Source organism: Bactrocera neohumeralis, chromosome 5 (assembly GCF_024586455.1).
Source record: "Bactrocera neohumeralis isolate Rockhampton chromosome 5, APGP_CSIRO_Bneo_wtdbg2-racon-allhic-juicebox.fasta_v2, whole genome shotgun sequence".
Taxonomy (NCBI): Eukaryota; Metazoa; Arthropoda; class Insecta; order Diptera; family Tephritidae; genus Bactrocera; species Bactrocera neohumeralis.
The window spans coordinates 34,621,930-34,639,856 of record NC_065922.1 but is presented as its reverse complement, the minus strand read 5'-3'; the positions used below and the strand labels follow the sequence as shown (position 1 = coordinate 34,639,856).

Sequence of the window (17,927 nt, the reverse complement as noted above, 5' to 3'; positions counted from 1 at the left end):
AAGCTTTATAGGAATTGCTTGTTTTTTAACATATAGAAAATGTGGTTTCTTTGCCGTATCTGCTTTGACCCATGGAACCAGTGCTTATATCCATATACTATATTCAGTCGGTTACGTATACGAAACGGTGTACAAAGTTTGATTGAAATAACTGGCTATTCGAATTGCTTATTTTAAGGTTATTGAGCAAATGTGCGCTTTTTGCAAAAATCGCATATTCGTAAACATATTGCGAAGGAAATTAGTTACAAGCGCCCATATGCGTCAGTTTTTCTTATTTCCTGTCTTTCTATAATTGCTTTCCTCAACTATGCGAGTATATTCAAGCATTTATAAAATTCGAAACGCATATCTATAAGAACATATGCGACTGCAGGTTTGTGTTTATGGCATTTAATGTATTTATGATATATAAATTTCATTAGTGATTACAGGTAAAACTCAAAGGATCACTTTGTTTCTTAAATCACTATACTTTCACTGGAATAAGAAAAAGCATACATTTTTTCTAAATGTGCTAATTTTTGATTGGTATCCACAACAAAATGCCTCAAAACTGTGTAAATATTTAAAAAGTTAACTAATAAACATTTTCAGCGAATTTCAATAACATATCACACAGACATTTCCGGCAAAAGATCAGCCGTACGCACTGGGGTGCACATATTCGGATTATAGGGGGTTAGAAAGTTACTTTGCGATTTTCGCAAATTTTAGACTTGAGATTACCTTTTGTGCAAACCGGATAAATGTTATTTCACCTAAATGGAAGTAGGACCACGCCTTTCGTCCAATTTTGACCCCGAATCCTACAAATTGATGTTTTTGGCACATTCAGCTATTGCTTTTTCGCGAGTAGATTTACAAAAGAAAACCTTATATGGGGAGAGAGCGGGGTTATAATCCGACTGCATTCATTTTTTCACAAAGGTTATTGACTTAGCTTAATGTAAACGAAGGTTGTAGACTTGGCTAAATGTATATAAAAAGTTCATTGACCTCAACTGTAAACACAAGGATCATTGACCTCGAACAAATGAAAACAAATAGGTCATTGACCCCAAGTGAAAGCGAACAATAATTCTCTTCAAGAATATGGAGATCTTGAAAAAAATTTAGCTTTATCGGAACGAGTGGAGGAAGAACGTATTCCATAACCAAAATATCTACCAAAAGCTTTTGAACGGACTCGCAAGAGTTGTCGAGCTCTCTTGCCATTTCTCTAACACTTGCCGATTTTCAAGCACCATTTTGTACATGTTTTTTAAATATGATTTACCCGGTGAATTTAAGTTACAATTTCTAATACTGAAACTATTTTTTTCTTAGAAGGTGAAGGGTTTAAAGCTTTAAGAGCGAGTTATTTATACTAACCCTATTAGAAGGCCACCTAATTTTTCCAAAAGCTTTTAGCCGCATGCGTTTTTCTTCGCTCGGTTTTTCGATACCAAATTACAGATTTGATATTTAATTTGTGTCTTAGTTCTAGCCTGAATTTCAAGTATATCTCGCATACTGACTGATTTTGCAGTAAGAAGTTTACTATTGGTACTGGGGTCAAAATAATTGGTATCTAGGATCTTGAAAAGTTGTTGGTCACAAAGTGGAATTATTTGTAGGTGAAAGAACCAAGTGAAATTACAAATTATGTTGTTGCCGATTTGAGTCATTTTCGCGCTGTAAAATAATAATATTAGAAAAACGTTATCTACCGAATTTGGTGGAAATCGGTTAAGCAGGTGACTTAAATTAGCAGCGTAATTGAAAAAAAAATAATGTATTCACAGCTATAGAAAACACACATGCATATATGGCCTGATGTTCGTTGATCTTTCGTTGTTACCGAAATAACCACCTTAATTGTTACACAAGCAATTTCCCTCACAAACGTCCGAAAACCACATTCTTTGCACTTTCAGTAGAGCGAAGACGACGGAAAAGGTTAAATATGAATTTGTAACAAATCATAAACCTTAAATTACACTTTAATTATATAACACACAAAGGAGTACACAAAATACATTAATATGTATATGGTGCAGCCGTTAACTTGAGCTTCTAGTCAGCAGACTGAAAAATCGAAACAAATATGTGAAGCATATTATTTCGTAATGTAAATGTATTTTACATACATGTGAGTAGTGTAAAATGTCTATTAACAAAAACGACGATTTGAACAAAATGTCGTCCGAATTCCCACCGTCCCCGTTTTCGTCAATTTTTCGTTGACCCGAAGCGTCATTTCGGCTATAAAGTGGTTAATTGGCGTGAACTTTTGAAAAGTTCATGCATGAATTTGGCGGCAAATGACGGTGCCACCAACCCCCCTTTTTGAAAATAGATACCGTCTCATCGAATTCGTAGAATACCAGGGGAAAAAAAGGATGTTAGTCACTGGTGATCGACAATTTGCATAAACGGACAATTTCTAAGCCTTGTACCAAAGTGAAACGTGACATTATGAAATTAAATGAAAAAATTTGACAAAAGTCCATAAGCCAACATGGCCGCTACGAGCTAACAAAATCACATGATCCCTGTTCTTAGATGCAGTATATTATACACGAACACATGTATAATAACCAATTGCGAAACACCCTCGCGGGCTAATTACACCTGGCTGCTCCGCTGCTAGTATCGTTCGCTGGCTCAACCATTGGAATGAGAGTTCTTGCCACAGGCGATTTGTCGAAAATTCAATATCCCCACTGTAAAGTGCCTATATTTCGTGGAAGCTGCACTACACTCGAAAAATAATAAAACTTTCATAAGCGAGTATTTTAAAAATTCATGTGAAAAGCTGAAAAATGTTTTTACTATGCTGAGTATCATATATTCATATTTAATATTATCGCTTTTTGGATTAGGATTCTAATGATTTAAAAATGTGAGTTGGAAATATGTATTTATTCAGGGTATAACTAAAGATACGAAAAAAAGTCCTATATTTGTAGTCGGTTCATAACATTTTGCATACATTTTTCTCATTTCTTTAATTTCGATTTTTCGTTAAACAAGTATGGAATCTAATAAATTCAATCCGACTACTACTTGACTACTGGATTGAAAATTAAAAAGTATTTACATAAAATATCAATAACCGGCAACGGCGATAACGTCAGAAGTGCAGTAGACCCGATTATTTAACAACAAACACAGAAAAAACAACAAATAATTCTAGGCAATAAACAAATGGGAAAAAGTTTAGTAGTAAAAAATGCGGGCTCATCGTAAAAAGTCAAAGGCTAACAATTTAATGAAAAGAGTGAACCAGCAAAGTGGAGAAGTGAGTTTGAAGGACTAGCAAGGTGGGGAAGTGAGCTGGTTTGGATACCTTGCCCAACTGTAATATATTTTTATCCGAATCACCAAAAATTAGCACAGAATCTAAAGGAAGTTCACACTACAACGAGTTAATTACATAGCCAAGCTCAACTTTAATTACGCTTTCTCCACATTTTGTACGTTGAGCAAAGAAAAAGAAATGGTTTGACTAAATAGTGACAAGGAAAAAGGTTTTCATAGTAATTATAGTTAGTAAGTGGCTTGAAAATTAATTAAATTTATTTCTTTTTTCTCCGCGTTCTTAATTTTTTTCGCGTTTTTCAACCCTACATCACACTGACATATGTATTTAGAACATTGAGTAAGGATTACAAATTAAAATACTATAAGTAAGTCTCATTTTCACTATATTGATACCTATTATTGGGGTTATGGTTGAATGTTACTTGCAGTAGCGCATCCATTCGTCATTAGAGTGTCCGTTATTTTCCACGTTTTCGTTTTTTTTTCGCAAACGCCACTTAAAATTTATGTTTCTGCGCTAAACAGAAGTATCCAATGTAAACAAGGTCTTTGCTTTCAATTTAAGACGACCTTAAATCGCTTTACTTTACCAAAATATATGGTTAATTGGGATTTTTTGATACTTTGAAATAAACGTTTCACCTCCGAAACAAATAGATCTACAAATTTGGAAAATTGATCGAATATAAAAGTTTCCGCTCTACAAAAAAAGTTTTAATAAGTTTGGTCATACAAGCCTGTATTCATGTGGTACACCATGTCGTATGAGCTACACAAAATTTGTACTACTGTGATAAGTGAAAATAATTTTGAAATATCTTTTGGGCCTAGGAAAAGTGAAAGCACGATTCCAAAATCCCTTAATTCCTGTGAAACATTGCTCTCTGACTACCAGAGTGCCATGAAACGTTACATTACTGGCAAAGAGTCTTGGAACTATGGTTGCAACTTGGAAACAGATAATACGAGTACTATAAATCGGCAAACTTTCGTGGCAAAGGTGAGCCTGCCATCAAAGAAGAACCTTGATTATTATCACGGTTATGTTGACAGGTTCTTCAATTATTAAGGTGTGGTGAACTCCAAATTCCATCCGGCCGGCCAAAGGAATACTATTTGAGTGTTATGCGTTCAATTAAGAAGTGCAGGAAAATGTGAACACTTTAAAGTTGCTTTCGATGATAACCAATATGCATTTAAGGACTTTTAGTTGTAACTTTAGTGCTCTAGCCAACCACATGCTGACACCTTTGATGACCTCGATAGAAGAGACCCAATCTGTGAGTAAAATATCACTGCCCGCTATGCTCATAGCTTACTAAATCAAATCGGCAATTTATCAGTATGTTGAGCAGTACGCTTTAGCCACATAAATTCTATTATTTTCATGTCTCAATTTGGTTTTAGTAAAGAAATTTTCTGTTTATTTGCTGCATGAAAGCTTGGATACTCGCAACTCGTCAATTAAATATATTGAGTAGTACGAAATACTGTGAAAAGCTTTCAATGCAAATTAAGTTGAGCGACCGCCTCTTCATTTGAAGACTTCAAATATCAATAATGTTCTTTTCATCGTTGAAGGAGAGTCAGTTTCATGGCTTAAGTATACGCTTTCAAAATATTAAAATGAACAAATAAACAAATTATGAAACACGGATGGTCATTTATCGTGTTCTAAACATATCGATTTTAAAATTATATCTCCATATACTATATATTCTGATCGTTCAATATATGTGCACGACGAGTAAGCTAATATAGATCAGAAGAGCATTGAAAGAAATCACTGTGAAGATAATCATTTTGAACAAACTCTGACAAACGTTTAATAAATAACAAAAGAGTCAGTGATTATATCCAATAATACTACAAAAATAAATTTCTGTAGAAAGCAGCTAAATATAACACAACTCTTTTCGAAGTATACTTATTTTAGTAGAACTTTAATAAGCAAGTAACTCAATAAGCCAATTATGCAGCCACAACAGATTTCTTTGTGATATACATATGTGCGTGTATATTTGCAGAGCATTAACTGCTTGGCAAAGGATTAAAATTCATAAACATTTAAAAAGAACCACTAACCATCATTTTATGAAAAAGCCTGCTGGTCCTTCTACCCGTGTACATAGACAAAACCAAAAGAAGTTCGTTGATTTGACGTTGTCAATATTTTTCACCAGCTATGAAATAGCAAAAGAAATTACAAAAAGAAGCAGCCAGGCAAATAATCGGACAGTAAAAAAGGCAAGTCATATCAGAGATGCCTACTGGCTAACTCAATAACAAATATTGATAAGGTGACGGTACCAGCAGCCAATTGAAACAAAATGAAAATAATGCTTAATTAATGTAGAATTGGGGAATGGGTTGATGATAACGATGTCTAAAATGATGTTTTTATTATTATAGTTTTATCGATGGCATAAATGATATTTGCTATATTTTATATAAATTTAATGCATCAGAGTATAGCATGATTGTCAGTACAGTATACGAAACAAAAAATACTAAGAAAGGGAATTTGTCATATAAAAGAGGTAATAGACCATAGAGTACATATGTGCCGAAAAAGTATAAAAGTGATATTAGAAAGTCATCGACTTTAGAAATTATATAAAGTTTAATAAAATGTAAATAAGTGGTTTAAGAAATACAACATTGTGCTATACACAAAGATAGAAGGCTACGCGTTCTGGTTAATATGCAACATCACGTACAAGACTTAGCGCTTAAGGGGTTAGATGGGCTTGAAAATTAAAAAAAGCGATTTTTATATTTTTGTCGCATTAAATAATAAATAATGTTCAAAATGTTTTCGCAAAATTTTAAGTCGATCCGAGTAAAATTCTAAGAGATAGACCCTTCGGAAGTTCCGCCCATCAAGCCACGTCTCACTTTCAAAATCATCGACCTCTTTACTATAACTAAACAAACAAAGTAACTTATACGCCGCGGTGGCTCTACATATACTAAAGCGAAAGCCTTTTGCAAATAAGCCTCAACAAGATTCAATTCAAAATTCAGTATAAAATATTGCTGACAAAGAGTTGAAGCAACAAGTTTTTCTTCCAACTTCATACAGAAGTATATCAAAAACGCATTGTAATTCTGAATCTCTTTTCCAGATGTTTGTACATGTTGCCTTCTATTTCCCCTGCATAAAATATTATCCATCGAGATTTCATCTAATTGCATTTCTCTAATTTTTCGCTCCGATTCTCTCGTTTTCCTTTAGCCATCTGTTGGCTGTCGGTTTTATTAATATCTTTAATCGTTTGCTCTTTACTTTTGTGCAAATGTTTTGGTTTCCGTGTAATGTTTCATTCCGGTAAATAAGTTTTCGAAGAGTGTAGAAATATCAGAAACCAAAACCAGAGTTGCAGTTGTGTATGCATTTTAAGCGTTTTTAATAGAAGAAAATTATGTACTGAACAACTAATTAATTAACTATAACTAACATCGAGACACAATTTAGAAATATATTAGAACTCGAAACAAAAAAATAATTTTGTACTTTTTTATTTTTTTAGTTAGTTTTTTAGGTGCTCTATATTTTGCCAGTTTTCCTGCTTCTCTTTTATGCTTTTCAGGAAAATCCTTTTATATAACTTCCTGAAAGTATGACCAAGTACGACCAAATATGTATTCCAAAGTAAACAGGAATTTTTGAATCTACCACCCCCTGGTAGCGCCATCTCTATGTTGACTGGTGCTTTAGAATCTGTAACTTTATCGATTATCCAGTGAGAATTTCATCACGTTTCATCAATAGGAAGTGATGTTATTGCGTTTTAAGTGTCAGTATGTTTGTGTTATCGGTGCAAAATGAGCTTCGAACAAAGAGCCAACATTAAATTTTGTTTTAAAATTCATAAACCTTTTACCAAAATGTTTCAATTGATGAAACAAGTTTATGGCAATGATTCCCTATCCCGTAGCAGAGTACACGAGTGGTTTCAACGTTTTCAAAGTGGTCGTGAGGACATAAATGACGATCACCGGAAATTCCATCGAAACTGTGTGTGAATTCATTAAAAAGTAGCCGAAAACATCATTTAAATTCATGGAAATGGAATTGAACATCTCCAAACCATCGGTTTTGTCGCATTTTTAATGAACCTTTGAGCTTATGAAAGGTGTGTGCACGGTTTGTTCCGCACAAATTGACTGACGACCAAAAATTGCCCAGAATCTAACATTCGAAGGACGATTATTCTAGCAATCACATTTTAACCATTAACTCCCCGTATTCACCTGATATGGCACCGTGCAATTTTATCCTTTTCGGAAAAATGCATTTGTCGATGAAATGAAAGCGCTATGCAGACGTAGAGACCATTCAAAAGTCTTGCACCGGCATACTAGCGACCATATCGGCCAACGAGCTAAAACACTCGTTCGACATGCTTTTGGGCCGTGCAAAAAGCCGTATTGAAGCAGAAAAATAAAGGATATTTTGAATAAAAAAAATTGATTTTGCCGAAAAATCATTTGTTCTGTTTTTTTTTTAAGTTCTTTTACTTTGGAACACACCTCGTAGTCACACTTAAATAAAATATTTGTTGCAATGTTGAAACGACACCTAACATCTAAGACAACGAAATCAGAGAAGAAATGTCGGCTCAATTTCATTGCGCATTTATTGTCCCTAATGCAACTAGACAATTTTAAATAGATGTATTTTTTTTAGTATAACAAAAATACAACATTTCAAGTTTCTAAATTGATATCTCAAAAAGTTTTGAGTTATAGTCTTCAAAATTGTAGCTGCGCAGTTCATCAGTTTACCTTTAAACGAATTCTTCTCAAAACCATATTTTGAAGTGTACTTTTTTAAGCAGTACTAAGAAGAAGCATCTGTGGTTATAAAATTTTTAAAAATAATGCTTTATATTCTACTAAGATACCAAGGTGCATTTTAGGTATGATTTAGTAACTTCATACACTTTTTTTCTCCAATTTTCCCCATCGTCTTTTCTTTTGCAATTTCACTCATAGAAAATTAAAGTTATTGGCCTCAGAGGGAATTCAATGATAGAAAAATATAAAACTACAGAATTCAGATATTGACAATTAAAAGAGAGTTTGAAAAATTTAGAACACAATTTACGCTTGACAACTTCATGTTTCCCTAGTTAAAAAATTGAGAACATAGTCTATCTATCAAAGCTTGGATATAATAACTTACAAAAGAGATAATGTATAAGATTTGGAATTTTTGAATGAAAACAAGATATATTTTATGTTATGATTTTAATACTGCAATTCTTTCAGGCAGAAAAATAGATAAATTTTACATATATTTATCTGGTTTAACTTATTATATTAAAAAAGTTCAATTACGCTCTCACGTACCCTTTATGCTAGCACCGTCTGAAAACAAACATAGTGCACCAGACGGTGGATAATAACAGTTATAAGCAGGTTGAATGTTACTTTAAACGTTTCTTAAGAAATAGAATGTGAAGCCAAAATGTTAGTAAGTATAAAAATATTTTAGCTATTCGCCTTCAAGTCTTTCTCTCCTGAATACTTAAAATGATGCCTTTAGTAAAAATATAAAATCATCAAATATTTTCACTTACCTTTTCTCAACCTAAAATGTTTAACCAAGCAAGGAAATTACACTTAAATTTCTGAAAAAAGAAAGGAGAAAAGGTTAGACAAATCATAAAAAATCGAACGTTTTTTGAATATTTTATTGACTAGAGCAGTGAAAATTGTCAACAACAGCCAGAGAAGCAGCGTACGAGTATCATCGTGTTGAAAACTTAACTCTTATATATACAAACAAATTTATAGTTTATCAGTTTCTCATACTTATCGAAGATTTGTGATCGAAACCACAGTCCACTTAAATAGCAATCAACAAACAATAAAACCTTTGCCAACTTTTAAGGATACTTAAATGGAAATTATCACGCTACCTAAAAGTTTAAAAGACCTTGTACGTACATCGTACCTTGTATGTATATGCTAAGGATAAAGTACAAATAGTTAGCGATATACTTGCATGTGGGAAACACAATTGCAACTGCACAAAGTACGCGCTGAAATCAACAAGCGGGTGAAATGAAAAATGGAAACAACAACGTTACATATGCAGCCACACAACTTTTTAACATAGCACGTACTTATTTGCATATATGCCCACGTATTTGTGTGGAACGCACATCAAACGTTTTCATTACTTTCTGATGTCAACTCATTTTCACGACAGATTTAACTTCACAAATAAAAGAGGCAATATGTACATTTGTGAACACACATACAAATGATGGTGTTGTAAAGAGTCAAATTTTCATTTTATTCGTATATAAGTATAGTAAGTTATATTCGTATGAATCACATAAGCGCTTTGCAATAAATGCAATTGTGGGTGTGTTATTTGTGTAAACCCAGAAGCATGGTACTGCCGATAAACCTAATTGCATGTGTTTAATAAAAGCCCAGCAGGAAATCTATGAAACCCGGTAAATTTTCATAGACACTATTTCTATCTAAAAACTGAAATACATATTAATCCCTTCAACAAATTTGTATGTATGTACCTTTAATATTCGAGTAAGATGGCAGCCAACCGAAAAAAAAATTGATTTACTAAACCCAATAATTGTGATTCATGAATTTTCAAAAAAAAAGACCATCCTATAGGAAACTAAAAATTTTTCAAATGGATAGTAAAAGTTTGTACAATGAACAAAAATAAGCAGGAGTAACAGGTTTGAGTATATCTGCCATTTGCATAGCTGCCCTTATTTGCGCATATGTGTGTTAAAGTCTTTGCTTTTTGTGTCGACAAAATTATTTACCATTTTTACTACTGTTTTAAGCCTCATAAATATTTTTTTCTTAGCTAATTTGTTGTTGACTTGAGTGCAACCAAGTGGTTAACCAACTATGTAGCTGCAAAAACTTTATATAACTGGAAAATACTTTCTAATTGCTTTCAGTTACTTTGAATGTTTGAATTGTTTACCATTTCTCATCGCATCGCAACGACATACTTGAAACCCTAGTCGATTTATAAAGTTCACTAAAAATTATTCGAACTAATTTCTTTATATAACATTTTGGAAAATGCTATATTTTATTAATTTATAATTCATGAATGGTGTTCGATTGTGTGCAAAAACAAACAAAGAGTTGCAACTTGCATATTGAAAGCATCAAAATTAAGTCCTAGAGTCACTTATTTTCAAACAAAATTAAAGAAATTGATTTTTTGGTGGAGTGTATGAATAATCTGAATTTAGAGAAGTCCTAGTAAATAAATATGTATGTATATGGGAAAAGTTCTTTATCATGAGAACACAAAATATATATATGTACATATGTATATACCTATACATATACATACATATGTACGCCTGACTTTTTGAACATTTTATTCCTTGAACCTTTCGTCAACTTTTAGAAGTGTTTACACTTGAGTCGATGCTTTTTATAATTCAAAGATAATATAAGAATAAATAATCGAATAATCCAAAGCTAGGTGGTACCAAAATGCGCTCGGCTCGGCCTCAAGCGTACATTTCTTTGATTTGTGCACTGCTTTTGACCGCTAATGCACAAAATTTATACATTTATATACAGTATAATTTAGTTATTTGTTGTTTTACTTACACGCTTTTTTAAATTTTCTCTATTTTACTTTTTACGTACTATGTACTATTTTTCACATTTATATTTAGTTATTCATTTTCATACGACACACACACTAATTATTTTTATAATTTTATCATTTTCACTTTAACTTCCCCTAAAAAAACTGTATACAAATTGCACCACATAATTTTCCTGAATACTTGTTCATTCATATTATTTGAACTCATGTATGTATGTATGTATGTAAATAATTTGCTATACTTATAGACCTTCATGTTCTCAACAATAATCGCACTATGTTTAGTTAATTTCCGCAATTTACTATTTTATTTTTCACTTAACTCCCGTTTTCAATGACTTCTCTGACTTAATAACAATTCAGACTTCACCGAATGCATTGAATTTTCGTCCAAATTTTCTGCCTTCAATTGGCACGAATAACAGCCTGATCATGTCGTTTCATGCAAAAGAACGGCTCTGCTGATTTTTGTTGCTGAAGTGAGCAAGTGAAAATATAAACACGTTCAAACATGAACTTTTGCTTGTGTAGAATTTAACTGGTTCGTATGCATTGCCATTCTTGCTCAACAATTTTCTTCGGCTATGTACATACATACATACATATGTAAGTATTTCTCTCACTGAATGGTAATTTTCTCACACTGCACCCAGTGCATTCTCACTCTACCACTAGTTGTTTACGTTTGTTCGTATTTTGGATGGTAAGGTGACCAAACAAACAAAAAAATATTAACGAGTGTATTGATATCAACTCATGTTCGCGCGCAAATTATGAATGTGCATACATACTTATGTTCTTATATACATACTTATGTGTTATTGCAATATAGTAAGTATAAAAGTGCATTAGAAGGTACAATATAATTATGTATTGAGATTGATGAAAAAGCAGCGGAATGGAATTTATTTTAAGAAAAGTATAGTAATGTAGGTAAGCAAAGTAAAAAAAAAAAAACAAAACTTAAATAAAGGAAAGTTATAGTCCAATTTTAATTAACAGAAATATACAACATCTTTAGGCACTATTTTTGCAAAGTTATATTCCGATATCGTCATCAGTGCTTTATTTATTAATTCCACAGAGAAAGGGTAAGAAGGAATTTATAATTGTGTTAAATGGAGGGCAGTCGTGACCCAAGTGTCGCCATATATGTATACATATGTATGTATGTATCATTGAATTAGAATTTTTGAATCATAAAATAATTGAGTAGTTTATAAGTTTTGGGATTTCGCCTGAAAGTGGCTGGATCAAGATATTTAAATTTACCCTCACGCTATTGCTCGAATAGTCGCAGAGTGATTGACCGATGGATATGTGTTCATATGTATGTATGTATGTCATGTCATCCTGGTCATTTTGTTATACAAAACCGTATACCTTTTTCAGCGCTATTACGGTTTGAATAAATTCTTCATCTATAAGCCACGAAATGTCATGTAACATGTTTAAATATAGCATGTAACAGAAGATAATTGTGTAAAATGAGTTTCACTAAGGAGAGAAGATTATTGTGGCTGAATTACGCAAAAACGTTAAATCACATTATCCAATTGTAAATTTAAATTGCCCTGCGACAATTGAAGCGTGTTTTTTATCATTGAAATGCAAGGTCATGCACATCAACATAAAATCGCACAGTCACCGCAAATTTATTTGCTTCGCTTGTATGTGTACCATATATGTACATATGTATGTGTGTACTATGGTATCCAGCTAACTAGATGAGTTTTACGGAAAACTCCACTTAAAATTGCAGAGCACCGGAAGCACAATAATTCAGTGCACTTGACATTATCAAATTAATTAATTTTCAGATACCAAATATGTTTAAGTACATTAAAGCGGGTATATTTATTTTCTATAACATTGCGCATGTGGGAAGTATTCGGCAACAGCTTTGCCTAAACGATTATATGTCTAAAATCGGCCTCGAGCCGAGGATTTTTAAGGCGATGTTTAAAAATCTGAATAATCGGATGGATGGATACCACAAAAAATGCATACAGTGTGATATTGAGTTAGTTTCTTTTTTTTTGGAAGATAAACCAATTTTCGCTGCTGTGAAAAGGAATTTCCGCGAGTCACCCTCTCAAAGTTCAGAAGTTTTGTATATCGGAATTTCTAGTTATGCTTATTTTTGTTAACGCATGGGGGAGCGTGATACATTGCATCTTGTCCCTATTGACTGGAAAACTGTTGACATTGTTTCATACGAACATAGGGCTACAAACAACAATTTATAGGATACAAAAATAACATAATAAATGCTTAACATCACCAAGTCTTGAATTTTAAGTATAATATAAACACACCTATTCTTGTAAGATTAAATAAAGAATTGTAACTAAGCCTTAGCAAAATTTTATACAAATTTTTATGAATTTGATAGTAAAACTTTAAAGAATGTTAATTTGATTTTAGCTCTAGAATATGCATCCATCGCCCGTCGGTTTGCCGTAATTGCAAAGTATACAGCATGACGAGTTATATCTCCGATCACAGAGTTTCAGATTTTTTTCTCAATTTATTTACTCATAAAGACTAACAACAAATTTATGAAGGAAAAAGGCATAATAATAACCAATTTAAATTTACATATATTTTTCAAGTACAAACTTCATAAAATTCAATGTTTATTCTTATAAAAAGATTCCAACTGATTCCCGGATTTCGCAGGAAGAGGTTTTTTTTAATACCAAGATTTAAACAAATATACATATAAGATTAATTACAGTGAGTGTCAATTAAAATCGTACACATCACAAAATTATAGAATTATATAGACACTGTATTTAAACATTCAAGTGGTAGTTTGTTTAATACTTGAACTTCATATTTAACCACAAAAACAAAATAAATTCAGTAGTTAACTTAGAAGCAGACATATTTTATGCTGACAACTCGAAAATTAGCTTGTCACTTCAACTCGCAAATTACAGGACATTTTATTGGGACATACTGGAAAACAAGAGTAAAATTAATTTTGTTTAATATTTTGTTGGGCCGCCTTTGGCATTTTTCAAAAAATCCGATTGGCATCGAGTTGAGTAATTTTTTATAGGTATCGACGCTAATTTTGTTCGTGTTTGTTAGATATAATATGCTTTCGATTTTCTTTTTCAAGTTGATACCACAGATGCTCGATAACATTCATAACTGGAGACTGCGTGGGAGTTTTTAATACTTTTTGGTAGTCATAGAGTGCTCTAAATGAGTTGTGCTTAGGGTCGTTGTCCGCGTAAAGCTTAAAAGTAGATCGGATTCTCAGTTTGCTTACCGCCCCGACCGATTTCAACTAAATTTGGTGCGTGACATTTCTATGACATTCTGATGTTACAGTGTGAAAATGGGCGAAAAAATTGGAATACAGCTACGCCTATTTCCTATTTAACACAATTTTAAGTTCCATTTTATTCTTTCTTTTGGAATATATAAATCAATTAATATAACGGGATAAACCTTTGCACAGATTATTCCCTTAGAGTATGCTACCCTATGGCTAAAAATTGTCTAAATCCAACAAAAAGTTTTAAAGCCTCTGGGTCAATGTCTCAGATTTAAATTGAATATAAATTTTATATTTATGTTTATAAATCAAGATAAATCTTCTTATAACCTTTTTTGAAAAATTAGAACTAAAATAATATATAAAATATTTTATATAACATTTATTTCAGCAATTTTAAAAAGTGCTGAATCCTTTTGAACATAATATTTCATTTCTTGTGAAACAATATAATAATATGGTAAAATACGTTTGTTCACCTCTTGTGACTCTAGATGTTTTCCTTTCAATTGCATTCAATCGGAACGTGATAAAATGTCTTTCTCCTTCTATAATTACCCATTTCGAATTAAACAATACAACTGTCACTATCACTTCATTAAATAAGAATTTCGTAGAAAGACTTACGAGCCGTTATTTAATTTTGTAACTTACTTGGTGAATATCTCCCGTCTATATGAGTAACTTCCTTAGGCACTTGAAATAATTTATTGACTACTCTGGCAACAAACGCAATTATACTTTTGAATGGTTAGAGTCAACGCTATTTGTCGCAAGCTGTTTATTAACAAATTATGACACTTTAATTGGGAATACTTAGTGATTGTATGAAAATTGGTCCCTTGAGATAATAAGTTACGTGTCAAATAAGTTTACGAGTAAGGCAAATAATATTATATAGTTTGAATCCTACTCAGTGAAGGTTTTATTCAATAATAAAGTGGGTAATTTTCATAACACTCACTTCATTCATCAAATTATGGTTCGTTTCAGTGAAAGCTGAAACAAAATGTTAGTATTTATAATGAAAATATATTTCACACATTCCTTCAGTATTGGAAGTATTCAATTGAATAACTGCGAGTTCAACACAGTTCTCAGTTGACTTGGGTACATTACCATATGTCTAGATGACAGTTAGTCGTCAAAGCTGTATTTGATATAGTGAAAAATAGTGGCCTTTCATACCTTAAAGACATTAGTCTTACATATGAAAGTGAAGTGTTTTTGTTTCTTTCTGCACATTAGTTACCTTATTTTTCTCTGCCCACGAAAGCGCCAATAAATTTATCTAAATAGAATTAATTTTTAATTTAAATACTCAACTATTTTCGGGGAATATGAAGACAAGCAAGAAACATTTTGTCATTACCAGATCGGAAATTTCAAATCTATACACTAGATTATTAAAACCTGTTAGGTGAGCACTTCTGGTAAAACTTTAGCATCCGATCATGAACTCATAAAATAGTTTTAAATATTTTAATTCTTTATAGCAACACTAAAACAACCAGACTCGCTCTCACAATTCGCAATGCATAATACTTAATCCCAAGCATGAACATCTTGGCAAAGCACCACCGCAAAGTAACTGACTAACTAATTAAAATCCACTTCCTTCCGAGCCACTGAAAGTCAATTACCTTTTCACCGCTTGTTTCCTACCAACGTTTAACGAAGCCAAACACCGGCGCAACAACTCACAGCTCTCAGGACGATGTTTACACAATTTGGTGGTGATCTAATTTCAAATGCAAAGAAAATTTTGCAAGTGGCAAGTGGAAGCTTGGTAAGCTGTCACACATAAATATTCAAACAGCATGAATGTGTACGGTTATATGAACAAACAAATGTGTATATACAGAAAGAAAACTTGTATACATTAGGATGTCCGTTATTCCCCAATTGATTGTTTTTTGCAAGCGTCGCCTCAAATTTCAGTTTTTGCCCAAAAAACATTCCATGTTGCTCATACGACATGTTGTACTATAAATACGTAAAATTTTAAAGGAATGTTCTTATAAAAAAAAAAGAATTTTTTGTAGAGTGGAGACTTTTTTTTACTAGAATAACACATTTACTATGTTGTAGCATAATAAGCTTATTTCAAAAGATTAAAAAATCCGGTCTAAAATATACGTTTTTTAGGACAAAAAATTAAACTCCCAAGGCTTTTGCAAAAAAAAACAATAAACTTGGTTAATAACGAACATCCTGGTATAAAAAGGCTACAGTACAGCCTTAAATAGACAACTTCCAAATAATAATATTGAAGATGTTAATCGATAATTCATGTTAAGAGAATAAGAATAAGGAGTATTCACAAATTGCTGAGATTGTTTACATGACTTCTGCATAAATTTAATTACAAAACCTTGTACCTTTTATGTATACATACTATTTTTAGGGTAAATTTAAATATAACGACATACTTGTAAGTGATGCTACTCAGTAGCTTTATAGACCTTACCTTACATGTGTATATGTGTATCTTACATGTATGCATAAGTAAGACTATCAAATTAAATGTGTTAAATATTTATTAAATGAAATTTTGAGGCAAATCTCAAGGAGCAAGACCAGCGCAAACATTGGATATGTTCATTTGCATACTCCTGTACTTGTATGTTCTGGAAGTGTAAAGACATGTCAGTTATTATAAAATGAGCTGGTTTCTATGTAAAATTCTAACATACCACTGCAAACAGACAAGAAAGAATATATGCGTTATACTTAGGTACATGTGCCCTTATACACTATAACTTAAAACATTTATAAGTTACACTTGGTTACTTTGGTTTTTTATGAACTCTTTTGTAAGATGACAAGCATGTTGAATAATACCGAAAAGTGTTCAGATTTAAAAGCAAATAATTAGCTGGGAGCTTGTTAATATCTCAAATAGCTGAATTTAATCCATTTCGAGAAAAATTTATCAGATACATACATACATACATGTAATTACTTGCATATCAACTGTGCGTCTAATAAATACTTTGAGCATTATTTTGAAGATAAGGTAAATGTAAAATCTGGCTTTTGTGTATACTTATAAGATTTAACTATGCAAACCAACGAGTACAAAACTCCGGTAAAAGTTGTCATATTAGGATTGATTAACGTTTCGGGACTTATTGAGAATTAAGTATCTACTCTTCTCGCTAGGCATGTAAATATGTAGGCAATAAGAAATACTACTTTATCACGAAGCTGAGTAGAAAACACGACAACAGCTCAGTTAAAAGGAAACCACAAACAATAGCCCCATGGAAGTAATCCTACGAGAATGTATATATCTATGAAAAAGCGCCCGATAATAAACTTTACGCGATCCACAATCTAGCAGCAGTTAAGTGGAGCAATTAAAAAGGTATTACTTACTTTTCCCCGTAAAAAATTTGTAAATGTTAAACACCTTGGATAGGCAAGCACAAAAGAAAAATAATAATAAACAAAAGAAGAAAACAAGACAAAAGAAGGTAGATATGAAATACATTTAACTTGAGAATGGACACGAAAAGTTAACAAGGTACTTTATATTATTGGAAATAATGGCCTGAAATACATGAGTTATTATTTAAAACAATTGCGTGGGGCTAATCAACTAAGAAATAATTATTCACTGCTCCAATAAATGAGGTAAACAATTATATAGACTATAATGGTGCCGTGGTAAATATTGAACCATGGATATGA

At 32.2% G+C, this 17,927-nt stretch overlaps 1 protein-coding gene and 1 long non-coding RNA gene across 3 annotated transcripts in view; one reads left to right on the top strand and one right to left on the bottom strand.

The window, feature by feature from the left end:
- The window catches only part of LOC126759849 (uncharacterized), a 690,051-nt gene that overhangs the window by 583,950 nt on the left and 88,174 nt on the right, over nt 1-17,927 (top strand). The window lies entirely within an intron of this gene.
- Nucleotides 1-17,927, bottom strand: part of LOC126759877 (uncharacterized) — a 273,922-nt gene that overhangs the window by 179,049 nt on the left and 76,946 nt on the right. For both annotated transcript variants that reach the window (XR_007667104.1, XR_007667103.1), the window contains exon 2: nt 8,898-8,948. This is a non-coding gene — a long non-coding RNA (uncharacterized LOC126759877). The remainder of the gene's footprint in view (nt 1-8,897; nt 8,949-17,927) is intronic.